The sequence below is a fragment of the Sinohyriopsis cumingii genome, chromosome 11 (genome assembly GCF_028554795.1).
Source record: "Sinohyriopsis cumingii isolate HCF-2022 chromosome 11, ASM2855479v2, whole genome shotgun sequence".
Classification (NCBI taxonomy): Eukaryota; Metazoa; Mollusca; class Bivalvia; order Unionida; family Unionidae; genus Sinohyriopsis; species Sinohyriopsis cumingii.
The window spans coordinates 81710539-81729934 of NC_142971.1; the positions used below are offsets into that span (position 1 = coordinate 81710539).

Here is a 19396-nt window from a genome sequence, read left to right on the forward strand (position 1 = left end):
TTGACTAAATGAGATAAAAAAGTCATGTGAACAAATATTCATAACAAATGCCGAAGAGAAAGAAATTCAAAAGCTAACTTTGTCGAAATGACGTTGATATATATATATATATATATATATATATATATATATATATATATATATATATATATATATATATATAGTGTAGCGTGAAAAAATATCCTTTAGATTATATATATATATATATATATATATATATATATATATATATATATATATATATAGTGTAGCGTGAAAAAATATCCTTTAGATTATATATATATATATATATATATATAGTATAGCGTGAAAAAATATCCTTTAGATTAAATTATCTTTCTTTATTTCTTTTGTCCTCATTTGCACTCATCTTGACTAAGAAGAACAGTCTAGTATGTCCTAAGTGAAAATGTTGCTGATCAGACATCCGATATGGCAGGAATGGCATCCATCTTGAAAGTATTATTATCTATACCCCCATGAAATGGATGTTCATGTCAACGTGTTGTTTTCGCTTGAAGCCTTTACATATATATCTGCTGTCCTAAATACGAATTGTCAATGCTAATCACAGATTATAAGATCATATCCCTAGGAAAGAGTGCGCCGAAAAGAAGCAAGAAACAGAGAGAAAGAGAGAGGGAGAGAGACAGAGACAGAGCCAGAGCGATAGAGGGATGGGGGAGACGAGGAATTTATTCACTGGAAACGAAATATGGTTCTTCACTGCAAAAAGTAAGATTTATTGCATGTTTGTACCTGATGTTAAGGACAGATCAATGTACAAAAAGCTAAGCATCCTGATGCAATGGCAGAACGTTTCTTTTCCCAGAGACACACCGCTTTCGATGAAGGAAGAATTCGAACCTGCGACGCATAAACAGCACGTGCGGCCGACAAGTCAGAGACTCTTGTAACAAATGTGATTTAACAAGAAAGAACATGGTAAATGAAGGGTACAAATATCGATTAAATTAGCAATAATCAAAACATAATTATGTACTGTTTAAAAAAAATCTAGTTTACTACTACCATTACGATATTCCAATGTCTGACTGACTTCCATATATTGAACCCTAACCCTATCCATAATCACATCGCTTTGTAAGTAGTATCAGCTTACGGTCAGATATTTTTTAAAGTTGTTTCATCTGTCGTCAACGTTTTAGCACGACACTACTTTTGCAGCCAAGTTTACAGACATGGTTTTAATGATAAAGTTAATTTATGTGTTTAAATAACATGTACAGCAGTCGTTAAAATAAGTTTTGCTAGAAATGTGTTTGAATATATTTATCGATTAAAACATGTTATTCTATGGAGCTCCTCAATTAACTGATTGAGCACTAACGTAGATAAACAGTGCAAAGAAACATAACTTTTAACGATGAAATATGAAAAACGAGAGTCATGGATTGCCAAAAATCTAGTCAATAAAAAAGCCCATCACATTAATGGCTGAATAATTTGATTATTTTCACACCAGTTACGTTTAAAGGTTACTAATATTCCCTGATTTTCCATACTGATTATACAGGATATTTATAAAAAGGCCTGATACATGTTAAGCATTGTCAAAAATACTCTTACATTCCCTTTAGTTTGTGTCTAATTGATGGATATAAGTTGAATGACAGTTGAATTATAGCAGAGTATACATTTTAGTCTTACTGGCGATGTGCAACTATAGACAAGAAAAAACCTGCTAGATCCGCCTGATAATTTTAACTCTATGGATTTGAAAAGTAAGCTCAGCAGCAGAGGGGGTGAATAGACCAAAAATTTAGAATATAATAAAGCTTCCTACGAAGAGAGAGCGAACAGACCAAGTTTTTATACCAAAATGTTTACTCCCTGGATTTGAATAATAAATTCTTTTAACACTAGTCCGTACATTGTTTCAACTCTACATGTATGCACTTTGAGATGATGATACTACTGTTGCAAAGGATGAAGCCCATCAAGGTTGCTTCACCAACTATTCGTGTCTTTACATTCGGGATATTTATACAATCACCCCTAAGACATGTTTTTTAAAAAAGAGATTTAAACATTTTGAAAGCTAAGGTTCTTACATTATTACTGTGAAGAGGAATGCAGCTAGGTGCTATGATGACATTAATTTGAATGGGTGATATCCACAGTTCGTCTATGCTGATCTGAGGTCACGCACCCACAATACATGGCTAAATGTTCAAAGTATGGAGATACAATTTAGAACAAAATGCCAATGAACAGTCAATTACAAGTAGTCAGGTTCCATGCATTTTGCTGAAAAACATAAGAAAGCAATGAAAATAAACTCTCCTTGATCTTGAATGTCGAATGTAAACTTGCACGCCATCAATTGATAAAACTAACATATGACTGGTCCGCCTGTTTCTTTATATGTATTCCTGAAATTGTGAAGTAGAATTGAATATTATCGTTTCAACTAAAAAAGAACAATGCACTTACGTTTCAATGCATCACTAATTATAATGACTCAGCTATTTCTTACAATGATCTCTTTATGGCCGCATGTAAACAAAACGATTAAAATTATCTGATTATTTTTTTTGGCGAGTAGCTACTATTAAAAAAATTGCAAATGATCTGTACTTCAAAGCAACATGAAAGTTTAAACAAATATAAAGTATTCAATTCGAATGGTTATATTTTCGTTAATGCAATATAACTTATGTTGACCTTTTTTCATTATATGTGTCCTGGCTAGTGCCAAGTATAGTCTTCGTGAATTTTAAAACTTAGCAAATACAATGGAGTTTATGCAAATGCAAAACAATAAAACTGTTACGTAACGTGGTGTACATATATACCAATGTAAATTTAATTCCGCAAAAATGTCAGTAATTAAGTCATCACCAATCATTGCATGGCCTGTTCTATGGATATATATTGAATTGGTTTAGTTACTGCAATAAATGAATTAACCACCCTACCCCTCCCCCCCCCCTCAACTAGTGAGATAAGTTTATTTTATCACAAAGAAAAGAGAACCTTTCACAATTGCTCTTTTCGGGCCTTAGTATTTTTTCGGACCTGACACGGGTTGTCATTTCTAACCCCAGGCTAGCACCCATATCTGACAATTCTCGAGTGCTCATTTCAGACAGCATTTGATGATACACTTGGTCTATAGTTTCCAGGCAGTGTGGAGTTTACGCTACGCCTAATAACGTTTATCGTAGCATAGCGTCCAAGCTCCACTCATTGAACAATTATGTGTGGTTATAGTCATATTCAAATATCATTTACAGATTTGCTTAAATAATGAAAATGTCATCATTCTTTATGATCGTTCTGTCCAAATCTAAGATGTAGACTTACGTTTCGTTTCACACTATTGCTGTCACAGTTTTCAACAATGCCGATAATATCATATTTGGTAATTGCTCATTAAAGGAAGTGCCGCCTTTCGTCGTGATTGAACATTTTAGTTAATTGCATTATATGCAGTTGTTGTATTTTTGTAATACAAACATGTATTATATCAATAAAGATTATCCTCTCTGTGTCGGAATTGTAAAATCCCTCTCACACAATAATTCATTTCTTCCTATATTCGAACTCGGCAAATTTACATTCAGTAGCATTATAATATAAGATGTGTCCAGCAAGCAAATCCAATTCTTCTGACGCTTTTGACTTAAAGTTCATTTGTTTCATGGAAAAAGCTGTTGCAGCAAATTTTCATGTAATGACGTATACAATCCCAGAGAACAGATAATGTGAATCTTTGCGTTCTTGTGGAAGCTAAAGTGCACAAACAGCAGTCATGAAATGAACCAGCTTCAAAACAAATGTCCGAATTGGGTCTCGGGGTTTAATGGAAAGGTAAAGCTGCTATGAACAAACTTGCGGATAAAGCGTTTGTCAGACATAACGTTGCCGCAGATTGGTTGGACCTTACAATCATTTTAAACGTACTTGCTGCGAATAAAACAAAATATCAATATGCTAATGAAATAATGAATCAATGCAAGATAATTTTTATTTGTAAAGATGAAAAAAAAGAAGTTGAACGACCACTTATTCCATCCCTTTTTCTGAACTAATTTGCAAACTTTACAATATTCTCGTCATGCCGTTGATGTGTATAGAAATAACTGAAACAACGTCAAACTGCTGACGTATATGGACATATTTTTTTTTCTTTCTATGAATACAGACATAACTGAAACTCATTCATGATGTTGGGTAATAAAGACGTAATTGAATCACATTCACACTGTGCTAGACATTTACACCGCACTTGAAACTTAAACATTGTTTACATTTTTATTCGAAACGGATTTGACGACCAATCATTGATTAATGTGGCTTAACTATTTCTAAAAGTAAAATTGGTTAAAATGAAAAGGACCTTGGACAAACGCTTGTACTGCTCAGACTGCTCATAATAGTAATACATTCATCTGAGACATTCTCATGTCTGTAAATAATTGGACACATGGATATTGCTGTAAATATATTTTTCAGCATTGTTTCCCTATACATTCACTTCATACTGTCCAAATCTAAGATGGAGTCGTCAGTTTTGCGTCACACTATTGCTGTCACTATTTGCAACTATATCGATAGTATCATATTTGGTAATAGATCGTCAACGGTAGTGCCACCTTTTCTCATGATTGAATGTTTTAGTTAATTGTACTAAAAGCAATTGTTTTATTCTTGTAATACATATATGTATTATCTCAAAATAGAATATTGTCCTTTTCGTGTAGGTATTGTAAAATGCCTCTCATACAATAACTCATTTCTTCCTATATTCTAACTCGTCAAATTTACATTCAGCAGCATAATAATATAAGGTGTGTCCAACAAGCAAATGCAATGGTTCTGACGTTACTAACTTAAAGGTCATGTATTTCATGAAAAAGAGGTTGCAGCAAATTTTCATGTAATGACGTATAAAATTCCAGAGAACCGATTCTTGAAAGTTTATGAATCTTTACGTTCTGGTGGAAGTATAAGAGCACAAACATAAGTCTTGAAATGAACAAGCTTCAAAACACATGTCAGATTTGGGTATCGAGGGTTAATGGAGAAGTAAAGCCGCTATCAACAATCTTTCGGATAAATCGTTTGTCAGACCTTACGTTGCCGCTGACTGGTTGGACATTACAATGTTTTCAGTCATACTTGTTGGGAATAAAACACCAAGATATCAATCTGTTACAGAAAAGGATGCAAGATAATTTTAGAGTTATTGTGAAGAGGCACCAAAAATGTTAAACGATCACGTGTTCCGTCCCTTTTTCTGAACTAACTTGCAAACAATATTCTCATCATACCGTTGATGCATAGAAATAACTAAATATTTTCAAACTGCTGAGATTTATAGACATAATTTAAAACTATAAATGCTATGAATAAAGACATAACTGAAACACTTCTATGCTGTTGGGGAATAAAGACGTAACTGATCCAATTTAGTATTGTACTTGACATTTGCACCGCACTTGAAAATTAAACAGTTTGTCATTTTTATCCCGTTCTTTTCTAAGACACGGATCTGTGGAATAATCATTTTTTAATGTGGCATAGCTCATTCTAAAAGTGACATACTCCAAGAAAAATGGTTAAAGTGAAGAAGACCTTAGCGAAAAGCGTGTCTAGCTCAGACTGCAATTAATAGTAATAAATTCATTTGACACATTTGCATGTCTGTAAATATCATTGACAGAAGGATATTGCTGTAAATACCATTGACATAATGGTCATCCTATACATTCACTCGACTGATCGGCCTATCTGTAAATATATTTGACAGATGAGGGTATCTATGTAAATACATTCGTCAGGTGGATATCTCTGTAAAATTATCGTGATAGTAGTTTATCTTCAGAAATAAAATTGCCAGATGCATGTGTCTATAAAAACACTTGATATATGTGTTATCTGTATTTAATTTGTGTTTGTTTTGTGAAGTAGTTCGTTTATTTCATTATATGCTGCTGGTAATGGAAAATTGAACATAACTAATGACCTTGTCCAAGATCAGTGACAGTTTTGTAAACAAAACTGGATAACAATAAGGATTAACAAGCTATGGTGAGTCAAGGAGATTATAATATCTTCACGCAGCCAGACCTTGTGTACATACTCTATTGTAACAAACCAACTATATTTTCTAGATTAATGCTCTTTTGACCCTTATCTTGACTTCTCTTTTAAATATAATAAAAAACGTTTCTAGTATATTATAAATCTTGTTGACTTGTAAATTAGTCATCTGAGCAGAATCGATTGGGCAGTATATTTGATTTGGGTGAAGTTAATGTAATCAGATAGTTCTTAAGTGTACAGAAAAGGTCTCAGAAATAAAGCTCTTAGCCATAGTGATTTTGAAATATAGTGAATATAACCTGGGGAATCTTGGATTATTTAATTTCAATTCAACTAAAGACTGGTGGCACAATTTAAGCCATTGATATATTATTAGATTTAAGACTACTGGCCACTACAGGTACATTTCAATCTTCAGCTCGGAGATTATTTTGAATAGCACTTTCGATTATGCAGAACTTTGCTCACTACGAATTGTGTTAGCAATAGGAAGACTATTTGGTATTTAATTCGCAATGCCGTAGGTTATTCTGACATTATCACATGTCACCTATGCGTATACATTATTTGTTGAATTTAACAAAGCATGCTGCTTATAACTCTTTTCTGACACATAGATTTAGAACATAGGGTCTTTAAAAATGATCTTTATACAAAAACGTTTGTCGGATGCATCGTTCTGTAAATACATTTCTCAGACATTCCGCTATGTTAATATATTTGACAGACACGTCTTTTCTCTCAATACATTTGACAATTGGATCTCCCTGTCGAATTTTTAAATAATTCATATCTGAAAATGGAAAGGATTTGATTTAAACCCTGAAACCTTTTGACATGGAAAATGTTGTAGAGATAAGAATCTAGTCAGAAAATATAATCCTATATATGTCACCATTCTTCGTAAATCATAACGTATGTTTAATTTAGTCTTAAGGAAGTAATTTTAAATTTATGAAATGGTATACCGATGATTTACCCCCATGATGTTCTCATCACACAACATAATATATATATATATATATATATATATATATATATATATATATATATATATATATATATATATATATATATATATATATATATATATATATATATATATATATATATATATATATATATATATATATATATATATATTATTTATCAGCGTATTTTAAAAGTCATCTTGACCGTTTGCAGATTGATTTGTTTTTTAGATTGGTTCTGTTTGGAGAGAGAGAGAGTGACGCTGAGGTTGACATACACGAAAGAGACTTGCATCAACGTTTATTAAGAAATACATTAATCATTTGAAGTACATGTCCAATATGACAGTTCTGACTTGATCATAATGTAGTATATTTTAATTTGTAACAAATGTTCATAAGAAACATGTTTTATCTCTTCATTTTCACTTTCCATAGAGGCTCGATCCGATACGCCCCTGTCTGGTACAATGACGTTTGTCCCCGCTCAATGTATAACCCATCATGCAGGCATCACACGAGTACCATGCAGTGCAGCTAGTACATTTAATCACTCCACACGCTGTAATAATAATAATGATAATAATAACAATAATAATAATAATAATAATAGTGCTAATAATGACAATAATAAAAATAGGGCCGAAGAAGTCGTGGAAGAAGACGAAGAGGAAAGAAACAGCTTCATACCAGGAACATATCAACGATAAAATGTACACAAGATGTAACAATATCATTTTAATAAAGCTGCCGAGCACGAAGTACTACTACTGTAACTACTACTACTACTAATAATAATACAGATTACTTGCAACAAAACTTTTCGCCGATGCGGAAGTTTAGGATAATGCACACAGACATAAACTCAAATATACGGTCTACACACCTGAACACATGTTGGTCAGCCCTCAAAAATTGAACTCCCCCGACGGACAGATGGGAGGACCCATAATTTATATATTTGTTACATTATAAATATATAAATACTAATGACACACTACCAGCCTAGCGAGGTTAAAATGTAAAAGTATCTATTTTGTTATTTTCAATATTAACTAAGTACACGTTGATTATTGTCCCAAGAAATTCCATTTAGGGCATACGCCATTTTAGAACACTAACATCTAACTGCCGTTCGCGGTGGTGCTAGTCTTAAATTCTGCCTTCAATTGTATGCCAGAGCAGTTGCAGCTTCTCGTGGGTCAGTGATTCTTCTCGGAGTTTTCCTAGGTTCTTTCTCCACCAGATTTACTGGCCAACTTGAATAGAATATCATGAGCTGACAAATGACATAACTCATTTAACAACAGCAACAGTATACGAATTACAAGGAACATAATAGAAGTGTTTGGATCATTCATTCCTTATTTTACTAGCATTGGACTCTATAGGTCGAATCGAATCAAATTAGCAACAGCATTTGCAAAATGTCGATAGTGACAGTATTAGTTCTAAATATCGTTGCTACAGTAGTAGCAGTCGAAGCAGCAGCATTAGTAGTAGTAGTAGTAGAAAATCGGCTATAACAGTAGGAGTAGTGGTACTTAGGGGTAATTCTACTGAAACGGTAGTCACAAAAGTGGTAATAATAGTAGGAGTAGCAGTAACAGTAGCAAAATGATTCCTAATGAGAGTAGACGTGGCAAGAAAAGTAGCAAAATGCGTCCTAATAACACTTCAGTTAGCAGTAACAGTAGTAAAACGAGTCATAATAACAGTACAAGTATAATAATATCCTCAAAGGATCTATCCCATTCGCATCTGCGCGAGACCATCACTCCAAGAGGTATACAGTTGGACATGTTTTCATACCATCCAACATGTTTATCGATCTTACGACACAATAAAATGGGGCCCCGAGTTGCCGAGTGGCCTAGAGGACTGCACGTTACGGATCACTGCCATATCACCTCTGTCTGCTTGAGACAGAGTATCTCGTTCAGCTAATGTGATTATGCGAGTTAGCTTGTCGGTATCTTCTCTTCGATCCGTGATTCTTTCCTGGGTTTTCCAGGGTTCTTCCTCCACCATTTATACTGTCCTCCATGTATTGCCTATCTTGTACTGAAAAATGGCGTTAAACCCTACAAGAACAACAGCAACACAATAATCTTGGAAATATTGGCAGATAATATGACATGCGATTGTATAAAACTATAATGGTGGATATGTTTCATTAAAAATGGCAAGACGTCGCAAGATAATACAATGTTGGACATGTTGTCATTCAATAAGTCAAGCGATGGGACGTTAGTATAATGTATATTTCGTTGACATTCCAAATGACAAGCAATGGTACGACACTAACTAGAATTGAAAGTTTTTTTGTCAGAAATAAAATAATGACTCAAATACCAAAATCTTTTCAAGAAGAAAATGCGGAGAGATAGAGTGCAGTTATCGTTAGACAGCTAATGTGTCCAGTCTGATTATCACACAATGTATTTGGTCCCTATGTCGTAATAGGCCGTTTCATTATGACGCCATTTCTTTCGGCTGTATGGCTTTATATACATAATTTCGTTATTACACCATGTATTTTGCAATATGGCTATATATACCGAGTTTATTTTTATACTCCGTATATGGGTCGAATGGTTTATTAGCACAGGAAAAACCTATGCAATTTAGCTAAAATGGGCCGCATGTCTTTACCTACAGATTTTCTTTACTAACCATGACAATGAACCGTATGTTTTTATAACCGATTTTCAATATTACACCATGTGTGTTTGCCGTTCGGCTTTATATGCCGAGTTTATTTTTATACTATGTATATGGGCCGTATGGCTTGATATACTGAATTTTTTATACTAAGTATATGGGTCTTATGGCTTAATATGAGCACAGGAAAACCTATGATATTTAGCACCTACTACCAAACACGAATTTTTAGATTATTTTTGGCCATAGCTATTACGTCAAAACAAACAATCTGGCAATAGGAAAACGAATTTAGCTTTTTAAAATCTCTAAATTTTTCAAAGATAACACTGTCCAAAATATTTAAAAGTTTTTTTTAAACAAGACTTGCAAAATGTATATGGGAGCAAATGCAGATGTATCTCAACAGCATAATGGCATGCATTCGAAACATATTCTGATGTTGTGGGGGTAGATTAAATTTTGTAACTATCTCTATTCAAATTACACTCTGACATTTTGGATGAGTGATCAGAACATTATTGCTTCGATGTATTCAAAACTAATTTTTCTGTTGTGGGGAAGTGACCTCAGCATTGTAACTACGAACTGCCTCTTAAATAGACTGATTCCTAACTAAATGTAACTCGTTCGGACATGATCAACGTTATGTAGTATTTAAGAACTAAACAAACTTGAAAGCATCTTTTCTAGTGATGATTTATTAAATATGTTGTACGTCACTGCAAGTACCATTATTTAATGCACATTAGACAGTGGAAAACATTCAATTAGAGTAAGATTTAGGTCAAATAATGAGCTTAATTTAAATGATTTTTTTGTACTGTACAATAAAGAATAAAATGATAATGTATTTAAGCATGCACATATAGTTGAAATGATACATACAGTTTTTATTTTTTCTGATTATAAATGTATGCGTCTTCGCACTCCCCTGGATTTATAATTTATATTTTAATAATCCATGAAGACAAACATTTACTCTAGCTACATTTTACATGCAATGTAACAAAGGACATGCCTAATGGCTGGTCAATGCACACTTAAGTATTCCATCCAATCTCTAGCCAGTATATACATTGTTTCCGAAGTTAATACAGTGAAGTTAATTTACGCGAATAGAACATATTGTACATTTACATGATGCGTTCAATTTATTGGTAATGCAAATATCTAGTATATAAATCCCTTACACACCTTTTACATCTCCAACAAATTGATATGCAAAGACAAGACTATGCAGAAGATAGAAAATTGCATACACATAGATGATAAGTCCTAAGATATCAGACGCATAAGCTAATACATTTTTATCCATAATGGAGGAATTTCTACCCAATACCACGTGTAATGGATGAAAGCCATCCGTTAGGGCAACAAACTGCTACAAAGATAAAGGCAAGATTAGAAGTTAATAGGTCAAATATGAAGCTCATTAAGGTGACAGCATCAGCGTTTCAGAAAGGTACATGCCCAGACTTTGCAAAATAACCTCTCACGTTTTTAAGAGTGATTTAAAATGTTAAAATATGAGGTTGATAGTACATTAGTTGGAGAGAAATCGATCTAGGAGTGATGTTGATATTAATTTGAATGTATTGGGTATATACAGTTTTACTCTGCTGACGTGAATTCACACAGCGAAAAAACAAGTTAGAATGATCAATGTATGAATAAAACATTTAAATAAAATTAAACAAAATATACTTACGAACAGTGAATTGGCCGTATGCAGGTTTCATGCATGTTGCTGCGAAACATAATAAAAAGAAAGAAAGAAAAATTTCTTTCATCGTGAATGTCGAATATCAACTCGCTTGCCTTCCGCTGATAGAATGAACGTACGACTGGGCCGACTACTCATTTATATACCCACCTGTAATTGTGCAGCGTAATTGGGAACGATAGTTGCACATAAAACTGCGTATCACTTAATTTAAATTTAGTGCTACGTGTAATGAATCATACTTCTTACAATGTTTTCTTCAAGGTCGAACGTAAACAAAATTATTACATTTATCAGATTATTTTTCTGGCGAATAGCTACCCTTTGAAAATTTCAACTTGTAAGCAGTGGAAAGCAACAATAAAGTCTAACGAAAATACACAGCATTCAATTCGAATAGATATATTTATAGAGTCTGCAATATAACTCATTTAGAACTTTCTCTTAAGCTGTGTGCAGGTTAATGCGTATTACAGTCTTGATGACATTTAATGCAATGGATTTCATGCAAATGCTAAACAATACAAAATATTTTACTAACTGAGTGATTTTGTACCGTATTGTAAATATTTAAGTTACAAGCAATGACTTCATGTCCTGTTCTGTAGATATAGATTCGATTTTTTTAGTTATATTTAACTACAAAGAAAATAGAAAGTGCTTCTTCTGGGCCTGAGATCGGTGCTCATATCGAACCTTTCACAAATGATTATTTCGGTACGTTCTCGAGTGTTCATTCCAGACAGCTTTTGAGAAACACTTATTTATATTTCTTTAAAGCCGAGTAGAGGTTCAGTAATGATTGTAAACGTTAATCGTAGTATAGTCTGAAAAATCCACTAATTCAAACAATTTCGCGTGGCTATGTTAATCAAATATAATTGAATGATTTGCTTGAATAATGAAAATGGCATCATTCCTGGTGATTATCCTTTCAAATCTAAAACCTTACTCATAATTTTGTCTTGACACTATTACGGATGCACTTTTCAACAATCTCGATGGTATAATATTTGACAATTCTTCATTAAAGGATATGCCTCCTTGTGCCATGATTGCAAAACAAATATGTATTATTTCAATACAATTGTGTTTTAAAGTGGGAGTTGTAAAATCCATCGCATTCAAAAGCGCATTTCTTCTAATATTCCAAGTCAGCGAATTTAGACTCAGTAATATTAATAATCACATGAAAAAGCCAAGAGAACATACAGTCGAAATTTTGTGAATACTTGAGTTCTGGCGGAAGTTAAGGAGCAGTAGAGAGAGTGCAGGGACACGTTTGTCACTGATAATCCAAGTACCGTCTACTTCACCCTGAACAAATATCTTTTTTTCTCTTCTGATAATTAATAATCGTCGTATCATCGACACCATCGGTGTTGCGTACCATCTCCATCTATGCGAAATTAATTTTTAACATTACAAATACTTTTAATAAGATATGACATCAAACAGAGCTGGTCTTGGTGGGTCAAGTGTCCTTCTAACAAGATCAAACCTATATTCAGGCATACACTTAATTTTTGATAATAACTCTTGTATATTATAATTAAAAGAAATATATATATATATATATATATATATATATATATATATATATATATATATATATATATATATATATATATATATATAGATAGATAGATAGATAGATAGATATCATTGTTCAAACAAATAATAAATGCAAATTTTTTATGATAGGCTCTACAACTCATTGTTACGAAGCTTGCGTAAACTGTTAGGATTTTACTTACAATGTGTACGGAGAGGGAGTTTAGGACCTAAACCGTGTTTGAAATGTGGTGTTGTGGTTAGAGGAAAAACACAGCTGTGTGTGCAGTGTTTTGGTAAAAATCACAGAGAGCTGAACAGATATTATGATGCAAAATGTAATACTGATAATAATGACAAGGTCATACGAAATGCAGAAGATAATATCGCTAGATTTTCAAAATAATTATATAGACAAATGATCATTGAGACAAATAATATTATATATAAATGGGGAATTTGTGAAACATTTCATCATCAACATGTCAATAATACTGGTTATCTTATATTCATTACCGTGGGAAATAAAATGTATCTTTGCCATACATTTATTTACGACAGTGTTCGGGGGGTAATCGAAGACGGTCTTGTGTCCGATCATATTAATGGGCTCAAACTCGATAGTTCATTACAAAATTTACGAGGACTTAAACTGATTGAGAATTGTAAATTTGGTAAGACTGTAATGATAATTAAGCCAAAGCAGTTGTAACTACAAATGTAGTGACAGGCGAAAAAATAGATATTCAATCGACATATGCAGCTGGCAAATATTTAGATATTTGCTGGTATTCAGTATACATTGTCGCAAATAATATAACCAAATCAGCATATTCGAAGAAGTATAGACAGAAAATAATACTTCATTATATCCCATTCTGTTTGCTGCAAACTCTCCAGATGAAGAAAGATACCTCTGTCGAGAAAAGCTCTCTCTGGTGATATTGCAATTTCTGCCGAAGTTATATGATCAATACGTGTTGGATTAAAATAGTCAATTTCTGATACAACTTGATTTTTTAAAATGTTATATAGTTTCAATGATTTTTATTTTTGATCATCATTAATATACTCCAGATTAAAATTTTTAAATAGATTTACTAATGGTGCAGATATGTTATAATTTTGTTTTTCATTTGTGAGGAACTTAAGTTTGGTTCTGCTGGTTTTTATGTTCTGAAGAAACCTCAGGCCAACCTTAAACAGATCGGATCGAAGATTTATAAGTATCTGCAACATAATCTCATAAAGTTGGTTATCAATTTAATTATGTGCTGGAATTCATCATTGACTTGTTCGATTTGATATGTACCTGTGGCAATTCCAAAAATTTGCTAATCGGGAGTTTCATCATTTTTATAATTATTTGCAAATACAAGCGAATTAGTTGCTGGCAATCCACCGAATAATTTTAATAACATATTTGACCAGCTCGTAATTATTCTAGCGATCTTTCTTGCGCTGGAATTGCAGTTGCTAAGTTAACGTTAAGTTCAGTGTTTTTGGAGGTTGCTGATATCATAATTGTTTTTGACGGGGCTGTATTAATTACAATTTGCTTGAGTAATTCGTTCGGCGTTGACATTATTATTATTATTATTATTATTATTATTATTATTAAAACCAGATGTAGATTCTATCAAAGTCATTGCTTCCTTGTAGATTTTAACCATCTCTGTGAACTCAAAATCTGATATTTATTTTATCACAAAGGATAATATCGAATAATTTGGAGCAAGCTAGTATCGCTGTACGTAATTGTATTATATAAGCATGCAATTTATTGCTTGGAAATCTGCATATTATTTGCGATGATATTAAGAAGGCCAGCAATTGTTCATGCATCTGAAACACAAGTTGTTACAACTGCTGATGCCATCACTAGTGATAGTGTAATTGTTGATAATAATTCACCAGTTCCAGCAATAACAGCAGACACTGAATAAACAAATGTCAGCAACAATTACACGTTTGCTATATTGTTTTTACTTTTACTGTATTATGTTCAAAGATATTTTTTTAGTTTTGTTTACCATTCTCATGCTTGATTATATAATCAATTTTGAGCTGCACGTTGAACGTTGATGGGAATGTTCCTTATATTTTAATTATTTGGCGACTAATTCAGGACACCAATAGTAAATTAAGCCGAATCTCTTTTTTTCGGGTTCCACAGTAAATATTTTGTCGTTTTACTCCAACATCAGTAACAAATATCCAGGAGGTACAACTGACGCAGTCAGTGGAAAACGAAGTTTGAAATTTTTAATGGAATTATTGACTGGTGATCGTAATGCTTGTCCAGATGCTACTTTATATACTACACTGTGGGTAATTGTTTTATTTTAGAGTGTTATTTATCGACGTCTTGAGGTGTTTCCCTAAAACAATCAACAATGCCATTTATTCTTTTTCGAAAACCGGAAACAGTTTTTACATGATTAGTATAATTTGTTCTTAATGAAGGCATTTCATTATTAACTAAAACTAAAGTGTTATTGGTAGGGTGTATGTTTTCGTTACAGCGTCATTATCTGATTCTGGTTCTCCAAGACCAGCAATTTTATTTTTAGACATATTGAGAGAACTAGTGATTTCATCACCGGATACTTGCACTCCATCACAAATGCTCACTAATATCGTTGACATAATAACACCGGGTTTAATTTTTACATTACCATCAAACATATCTATGTTATTTTCAGTTGCTTTGCCATTAATTTTAACGATATCTTTGAATGCAAGATTGCTTGTTTTTAGTTTTCCTTGCTAATCGTGAAATACAACCACTCCGTTTGGATGTACAATTGCAAGCTTGAATAATTCAGATATTTCATCACTAATCTGTTTTCTTATATATTCATACGTTATTCCATCGGATTTTTTGTTGTTGTTGTTTAGATGAACATAGTCCGTAAATATGAACCATTGGTAATGTTGAAAACCAGACTGGAGTTTTTATTTTGTTTACGTAATTTAAAAACTCTTTTGGTGGCGCCAGTCCATACCAATCAAAATAAATAATTTTACGTGGACCAATCGTGTTTGACACCAAATGAGTACTGGAACGTGTATCGATATTAATGACTCCAGTTTCAATATTGTTTTATTTTTTGAAATTAGTCACGAATGAAAATACCTCTGAAAGGTTTGTTATGTTTAAATTTTTAGCAGCATGAAGTATATCAAAATTTGACATTGTAAATATCAACGAAGTGTTCCCGGAAGTCTCAGTCCTCGGCCGTATCGATGAGGAGTTTCTCCTATCCTTAGACACCTTCCCCTGTTTTAAATCCTTGTCATGTTGCTTTCTTTAAGGCAATCCCGTGAGGAGTTCAAACAGCACCGAGTGCAGCTGCTTCTGCAACAGCTGGGACCGCAACGGCTATTGACACTGGTAGAGCTGTAAGAAGTGGAAATATAATGCCTCTTTTAATTGAGTCTGTTACTGAACCAGCAAAAATATTGAGTGTAACGCCTGTGTTTGATTGTTTCCTGATTTGGCGTTCAGGTAGTGATAATATATTTTGACCACCTGTGCTCTGATCTTCTTTTGTGATATTTGTATTAAACAGTCTTTTGCAGAATTTGGTTAAAGTCTTTTCAATATGACCAGAGATCAGACTGACACTAACATGATGATATGAAATAAATATCGTGAGGAATTTAATTACATGTTTTCTATCGGTATATCAACAGCACGCATTCGCCCGAAAGTGCCTTCAATTATCATTGATTTATCGCTGTGTAAAACTTCATTTGCTTTATGATTAGGAATATCTACATCAACTTGTGTTTCTTGACTTTCATTCAGGTTTTGTTTAAGAGCATCACGAACAGGAAGATATCTTCTAAATGCTTCTAATCTTTCTTGAGCTAGTCTACTAGTGTAAGACTCCATTATTGATATAATAACGATTTAATTACAGCAGCAGAGAGGGTGCGACCTCAAATAAGTGTCACGACAGGTAAATAAACTTTGAAAAACACAAACGATAGAGAAAAAGTAACCTATTTAGAGGAAATCTCATTAAGTTTTAGGCTTGAGTTTGACGTTATTGACCTTATTTATTTGTTTTTTTTTCGTATGAGGTTTTATGTTTATAAATGGACTTTTTAACAAGTGGTATGTTTACCCTCTCAGCTGCTTAGAGTGCACTATCAGCAATTATAAGATGGAAAAGCATCAAAACACATGTTCTTATTTGGTCTCGATAATATATCCCAAATCGCTTATAAGCGATACGCGGCTTTGTGCAAATCAGTTCGTTCATAAGAACTAAAGCCACGCTTTACTTGCAGTAGATTTCATACCTCACGTTCATCCTTCCCCAACGATGTATGTCCACAGCGATAAGAATGTCACCTCATCTTAGGGACAATACACACTCACACTTTCTCTAACCATGCATGAAAAACAAAACGTACTCCAACAAATATTATTCTACATCTCTTGGATTTGATTTGGCTTGGTTTCTTCAACGGATATCCGATAACGTTTGATGCATTTGTTGACTCGAGTCTGGCGAGTGGAACGTGGAAGGAGTACGGAGTGGAAACACAGAATCGTGGGTAAAATGCGGAATCGAACATGTGTCACAAATATCTTTTTTAGAATACCTTTTGAATAAAAACAAGTCATGATAACACGTGATTAATAGTGTTTTATCTGCATATATCCGAACCAAACTTGCACCAGTTTTTCTTACCCTTTATGGAAGTGTATTGATACCAAATTTTCACAACGTACCCAACCGTAAACCTTACAAATCGTTGTTGTTTTTGATGATGGTGATGATGAGGGTTCCAACGGTTACAGGAGAAGGTTTTATTCATCTCGGAAGATTATTTTTATCACCTGATCACCGTTATCAGCTGCTTACAATGTGGACATCACTTACTCGTGGTTGCTTCCTTTCTGAAGTTTTAATGGTAGGTTATTGCGTGGTAAGAATGCGTCTATTGATTTCTGTCTGGATACACATTGCCATACGTGCAGTAAATATAAGGTAACTCGAATTTTGAGGTGCAAATTATCTGAGCGACTATTCGTATGAACTATTGGTATAATTTAGTATTATCTAATTGTTTTGTCAGTGCACATTGTTCATTAGTATTATCTAATTGTTTTGACAGTACACATTGTTCATTCGAATAAATAACATTTTTATAAAAGTTTGAGAACATACAATTTGTACTCTACGTAGATTCTCATATCGCATTGCCTGAAACATGTAAGCACCATCTCCTATGCTATCTAGAAGACGCAGGCATGAACAAAAGGATATTACAGATTCGGTGGTATCACCGACAGCACGTTGCAGACACATCTGCCTGTTGGCTTAGTAATTAGTTCTCATATGTACACTGTTTATAAATATATTTAATAATTGACTCTAATATATTCCAAATCTGAAATGAGCAGAAGGCTTAATACTCGATGTCATGTCCATCAACTCACCTTAATGCATTACATTTTATACTCACATTTACCAACTTAAATTTGCCACCGACTGTAGCTAGATCAAGTTCACTAGAATTAAATGTACATGATCCCAAATAATCCAATCCATATTTTAAAAACTGTATCCGAATTCTGATAACGCCATAAAAATAGAAATCACTGCTTAACATACAACTTTGGCAGATACAGCCACACTGGATAGTCTTATTAGCAACCTATGTTTGGAACTTCATGCCGTTTGACATACACAATTATAACTGAGTTTCTGAATTTTCACTTGCATGAAACACCTGCTGTCGGTACGTAAGATACCTCTACCCTACAACTGCGTTCAAATTGAAACACGGTAAAGTTGCATACAAGAACACTGAGCAGAAGTCACGTGATTCGCTTGAGCAGGTTTAAACCGGACCGTTCTATCAGCAACAACAACAGCAACATCAACAACAATAATAATACTAATCCTAATAATAAAAATAATAAAAAACTAATAACAATACTAATAATAATACTTCATACTGTCATTTGAAAAACAAAATTATAATAGAGTTAGTGAAATTTTAAGTCCATTGTCGAATGACAAAAGCTGCTGTCGGAACGTAATTTACCTCTAGAAGATGACAGTGCTCAAATAGAAACACGGTATAGCTGCATATAAGAACTCTGCGAATACGATTCGTTTTGACTAGGTTTAAACCGTACCGTCGTATGATAAACAACACCAACAATGCGTTGCTACTACTACTGCTACTACTACTACTACTATTACTAATACTAATAATAATACTAATACTACTGATAATGATAATGTGGATTTCGTACAGGGTCTAAACTTTAGAAGCTCCAACAGTTTTACAATATTAGATAACATATCAGAAACATATACAACATCGAGATTGCTAAACCAAACACCACGAAATTACCAAACAGAAACATGTTGAC

At 33.3% G+C, this 19396-nt stretch overlaps 2 long non-coding RNA genes across 2 annotated transcripts; one reads left to right on the plus strand and one right to left on the minus strand.

Moving 5' to 3' along the window:
- The first annotated feature begins 343 nt into the window (after positions 1-343).
- LOC149788838 (uncharacterized) lies at positions 344-18165 on the plus strand. The gene is made up of 2 exons (XR_016424442.1): positions 344-945; positions 16309-18165. It is a non-coding gene; the product is annotated as an uncharacterized LOC149788838 (long non-coding RNA).
- Positions 7331-11796, minus strand: LOC149788839 (uncharacterized). Its single transcript, XR_016424441.1, has 2 exons — positions 11422-11796; positions 7331-7608 (listed from the first exon to the last, which is right to left on the minus strand). It is a non-coding gene; the product is annotated as an uncharacterized LOC149788839 (long non-coding RNA).
- Positions 18166-19396: the final 1231 nt, after the last annotated feature.